Source organism: Lipotes vexillifer, unplaced genomic scaffold, assembly GCF_000442215.2.
Source record: "Lipotes vexillifer unplaced genomic scaffold, Lipotes_vexillifer_v1.1 scaffold973, whole genome shotgun sequence".
Classification (NCBI taxonomy): Eukaryota; Metazoa; Chordata; class Mammalia; order Artiodactyla; family Lipotidae; genus Lipotes; species Lipotes vexillifer.
In genome coordinates this window covers 620,794-627,017 of record NW_006792653.1, presented here as the reverse complement: position 1 = coordinate 627,017, position 6,224 = coordinate 620,794, and positions in this window count along the sequence as shown.

Below are 6,224 nucleotides of genomic sequence, written 5' to 3'. Positions count from 1 at the left end.
CAATCCTGTCCAAATTCCTACTACTCAAATTATAAGCACTCACTTGCCTGCCCTGCTAAGATAATTTTACTAATTTTATCTTTTCTACCATTGCCACTGACAATTAACAAACTAACTCAAAATACCAAAAAATGTATTCAGTATTAAACTTTTTAAGTATATTAAATATATTTTTTAAAGGAATCTCATTTACATCTACAGCACTGAGATTTCCTAAGATTATAGTTTGAGGCATTAAGCACAGTAAACGTAGTCAATTATGTTGTAGGTGACTTTTGCAATCGGAAATGGTGAGAGATGAGGCAATTGTATACCATTTATTCTTAGCTTTTAAGAATTTATATTCAGTCAGTTTCAGGGCTTGCAACTGCATACAGTCTCTCTGACAGGCTTCAAGTTGTCAGCTGAACCTAAGACCAAGTAAAACTTACAATGGAAATTAAAATTAATTACAATGTGTCTGTGTCACAAACAACAGAATTTAATATTATTGACGACTGTTGTGAGCATTGCCTGCTTCTTCATCCTCAAATTATAAAAGTCAGAATTAGAACTATGAAGTATATAAAATACAGCAACAGAAGCTCAATTGAATTTTAAAAGTATTGTGGCTTCAAAAAATTGATAAGTAATGTACAACCCCAAGAGTGAACCCTAAGGTAAACTGTGAACTTTGAGTAGCTATGATGTGTCAATGTAGGTCCATCAATTGTAATAAATATGCCATTCTGGTCATTGATAATGGGAGAAGCTATGCATGTGTTGGGACAGCGTGTATGTGGGGAATACCTGAACCTTCCTCTAAAATTTGCTGTGAACCTAAAACTTCTATAAAAAGTAATACTTTTAAATGGATAAATATAATTAAACAATAGCTTTGGTGATAATAAAATGATCTTATTTTCTCTTTTCATTGAAAGTTCTATTGAAATTCAGTAAAAACTTACCTTAATTAAAATTTCCACAAGTTTGCAAATATCTCAAGAATATTGCCATAGGTAATTATATATGTTTAACAAAATCAGCCTAAGAAAATGAAGATTTCATAAACTTACTGATGTTCTTTATTCATAAAATATTAAAATATGTAAATAAGAACACGTATCCAACAAAGAGTTAATAGGTAGTGATTTTCATCTTTGAATAGAATACTGTTTCCACCTTAAAATAAAAAGAATATGAAAAATTACAAGAAAGCTCATACATGACATGGGACTTCAATTCCTTTACACTGAAATATGACATTGTTGAATATACCAAAGAATCTATCAATTACCTTTCTTTGAAATATGGATTGCATACAGGAATGAAAGCATTACTAACACTGAATAAAATTTCTATTCAAAATTCCATGAGGCAGAGAGATGTAATTCCACTCAGTCAATGAAGTATGATACAGAAGAAGGCAAGGAAATGATGGGAAAACTGAGATCAATCATCAGGAAGATGCAATTGAACAGAATCTGTTAATAAATGAAGTTAACTACTTTGCCTTCCGGTGTGTGCTCCCAATCATGTCTTTAAAGAATTGCATTTTATCTTTGCTCCATGGGACTTCAGAAAGCGGTTTTGTGTTTCTCTACATTCTACCCTGATATGGTAAAATTAACAGTATCACAAAAAGTTTACTTGAATTTTCATCAGATGAATGCAAGGCGGGCAGGGCATGTTCTATTAGCCCTATTTTACTGCTAATGAAACCAAGAAACAAGAATTTTAAATACCTTGGTGAAAGTCACAGGACTAGGGAGTGTACTGCTAAGACTAGAGCCCCAGGGTTTATCTATGATCTTTAAAAAACTACCTTAATTATAAGTTTTATAAAAGCAGCTAGCATTTACAGTGTGCTTACTTTATGACAATCTTCACAGTGCACTAAGTCACCTACATTTGCTAATTTATATCTCACAAAAACCCTATGTGCAAATGAGGAAACTGAGGGACAAGGCTCACAGCTATTGTTAGCCGGTATTAAATCTGACGTAGTGGTTCCATCTAATGGGCAGTTGGGAGGAAAACATTCTGAACAACAAGTTCAAAATGCTCCTAAAAGAGCATAAATTCTAAGATGATAAAACAGTAGAAAGATGCAAATAATCTTAATGTAGAAGTAGACCATAATATAAGGAAATGCAATAAAGTACAAATTCTGAAAAAAAATTTTTTTCATTCATGCTGTGTGTTATAAAAGTGTTTGGTTTTTTAGTTTTTCTTTCCTTTCCATCCTTTCCACCCTTTCCTGATCTTCTCTTCACTACTTGTTTGTCTTTCTAGCACCACAATAGTTCAGGACATAAATTGTTTTCCCAAATTAATTGCTTATTCCAGATAGAAATTTCATAAATGGGTAAGATGAGATTTTGAAAATAATAATTAGGCATTATTTATCTCACAATTGAATTGTATTTATTAAGTAGCTATTTATTCAAGGCATTATGCTAGACACTATCAGTAAACAGAAGTGGGTCTTCCTCTGACAAAGTCTGTTAAGTATAAGTGAAAAATTTAGCTTTTATCTCTAAATTTATTTAACTTGACTATTTACTTACTTCACTCTTATTTCCCATTTCTCTTTTTGCCCTCCGTAAACTTTTAGTGATTTCTTTTTATGATGTTCTACCAAGGATAATGTTGACTCAAGGCATGCATTATCCTATGACTTGGTTTTGTGAGAGGGATTAGAAAATGTTTAGTGTTTCATTCAGATTGTTACTTTTTAAAAATATTTATCAAAAAGTAGAAGTTCCATCTGGGGATAAAATCCTGGGAATAGGTAGGAGATTTTTTTGTTTGTTTTAAAGTGACAGTGTACATTAAATCTAAATTGGTATTCTTGGAGAACAACACAGAAAAATCAAACAAAGGCAGAAGTAACTAAAGTTAATCATTTATTGTTCAAAGATAATATAATTCTTCATAAATAAAGATGTTAGGTTTTTATTTCTAATTGTATCTCAATCATGAGGAAATTTTTCTAAACTATAAGTTTGTTAAAAATATATAAATTATCCCTTGATATGAACTAAAATATTCTTTTTATAAAATAATGATTTTATACTGGATGTAACAATTTAAATGAATAAAGTAAAACATGATTATTACAACTTAGCTGTAAGAAATTCAAGGTGACCTATAACATGTAAAAAGCAAATAGATTGATTTTGATATATTAATATATATATTACAATATATTTTAAAGTATAATAGTTTTTAGAATATTGTAATTTGTGTGTGAATAAGGAAATTAAAAATTTATAAACATTATTACACATTAAAAAAATAAAAAGTAATTCCTACAACATGTTTGAAATAGCACTCTCGGGCTTCCCTGGTGGCTCAGTGGTTGAGAGTCCGCCTGCCGATGCAGGGGACACGGGTTCGTGCCCCGGCCCGGGGGGATCCCACGTGCCATGGAGCGGCTGGGCCCGTGAGTCATGGCCGCTGAGCCTGCGCATCCGGAGCCTGTGCTCCGCAATGGGAGAGGCCGCAACAGTGAGAGGTCCGCGCAAAAAAAAAAAAAAAAAAGTATTAAAAAAAAAATAGCACTCTCTTCTGTCATCTTATCTACACTCCCACGCCTCACTAAAGCAGGTTTTTCAAATTATATATTTACATCCACAGTATGTGAGACCATTTTAGTTGGTCACTATATGGATTTGAAGTGAATAGAAAAGAAATTTCAAGAATGGGACACAGATTTAGTTTTTGTTTATAATTTGTTTCCTTTGATATTTTTATGTGTATGTCTGTATTCTAAGCCGTGGTGTAAAATCTTTTTCTTACTGTTAATACAAGTTAAAAAATGTCTGAAAATCACTAATCTTGAATCTGAAAAGTCTGCCTGCCTTTTTCTTCTTCTCTAAAACATTTGTGATCAATTTTCAGTGAAAATCCCTCATTCTTTCACCCACTCTAATCTTCTCTGCAAAATTCCTGAATCAGTCACTATAGGATTAGGTAGAAACTGCAATGCTATTATTATTTTTCAAACAGTGAGCCCAGGCTTCCACTGTGGAAAGAGAGATACAAAAATATGCGTTGATCCCTCCTACTACTGAGTCACAGAGAATAAAGGTCTCACTTTCTACTCTGAATCTCACTTCCTTCACCATTTTTTTTTTTTTGAGAAAAATGGGAGGGGTTATGCACCACTCTCCATAAACAACATTTTCCAGGTATCCACTTGAAGATGTTCCCTGTGGTGATTTTATTAAGAAATTTCCACAATTAAGCACACAAGGAGCTTTTGCTTAAAGCATCCCCCCGCACTTTACATGCACCAATTGTTTCTAGACAAGTAAAAGTTATGCTATAAAATACTCCACCTACCCCACCCCATACCACCCAAGCAGAAGTTGTGAGAGAAAAGTGGAACAGGTAAGGGATTTGGCAGGAGCATAAAATCCCATGGTAAAGAAGGCAAAAAGAAATACAAGGTGATATCGTACCAAGAAATTGAAGTGGAAAAATGCAGTCCCGACTATGATGAAAGATCAATGGCATTCTTCCGAGAAAACACAGGATTTATATCATATATGAGCTTAGTTGAATGCAAATCTTTCTTGCATTGAAAATCATGCCCTCACAATGTTCTATAGACAGATATCAATAAGTGCAATGATTAATTTTCAGTGGTAACTATATGCTTATTTGAAAGGATGGATTTTAATGTTAGGTTTTATACCAGAATAACAAAATGGAAAGATAGTAACAAATGGAAATGTGATATTCACCTATTATTACATCTTCTATACATTGTCTATTTGGGATTCTCCTATTTAATCTAACAAGTCCCATTAGTTAAACAAACAAACAAAAATAACTTGTGCAGCTAGAAGTTGTGTATCAATTTCAAATCACATTTTCTTTTTTCTGCTGAGTTTAAAAAACAAAGGCAGACAGAAGCAGAGTGAAAAGAAGACTATGACCAAAAAAAAGAGAAAATCTCTGGCATTTTGTCAGCTTGGCATTCAGTAATCCTTAGGGGAAACTTGACTTCTGAATTCAACTTAATAGAAAAGCCCCTATGAACCCTGTCATGGGAATAACTATTACAGAATATGACACAAGTGTAGACAAGTGGGATCATTGCAGCAGAAAATCCTATAGCAATAAACCAAAATTTTTCTTGACAGAAGTAATCTAAGTTTGGTGATTATCAATTAGGCAGCTAGAGAAAGCTGATGGGACAGTAAACTTGAACTATAATTCTCCCTAGGGCGGAGGAGAGGGAAAGATATTTCCAATCCTGGTGAACAATGTGAATCATATATAAGAGAAATTATTATTAGAGTATTCAAATCATTATTTCAGCTTGCTAGAAGAATCATTTATGTGATAAAATACACAATGAGCTGGAAAAACCTTCGATATATTTAAAAGCATGATGTTATATCTGGATAATGTATAGTAAAACAATAAAACAATTCTTTACAATAATTTTAAGCAATGTTAATGGCAAAAATAACCCACATAGAACTAATAGACTGGTTCAAAAAATTCTTCTAAATATGAGGAAATTAAAATATTGAAAATATTGGTCTGTGATACAAATAGGCAATGCTCAAACTATCAATTCCCCTTGTACCTAAAACAGTGGAAAACAACATCATGCTAAGATCTATATTGACAAAGTAAATTGCTTACATGTAAGAAAGAAAATCTACTCAGTTTTTCACACTATAAGCAATTTGAAAGCACGTTTCTATAATTAAAGTCTTACAGTTGATCAGAATTAAAAGGTCTGAGATTTTACTCTACATATAAGCTAATGAGTTTGTCAGTCCCAGAATCATGGATGCTAGTAGAAGACATGAGATATCTGTGTCAAAGATAAAAGGGTTTTATTATTCACAGGAAGAGCAGTAGCTATAGAATCAGCCATTTCTTAAATGACACCAAGTTTCCGTGCCCTAATATTCATGGAATGAAACCCAACTGCCAGGTGACACATGCACATACAGTAGGTTGCAGTACAGGGAAGGACTCGAAGCAAGTATATTGGTCCTTTGCTTGGACCACAAGAAGTGGTCCACAAACAGAAGTTAGTCCACTTCTGTTTGCAATGTGTGCAGAACTCTGGAGACTCATTTTATTCACTAGTGTTTGTTTTGAATAATTAATAAAAATAGAAATTTTGCCTTTTATATGTCCAGTTCTAAAAGCTTACTATTTCTTTACTTTGCCTTGTGTTACACTAGTTGGTTCTCAACTTTTTTTCATTA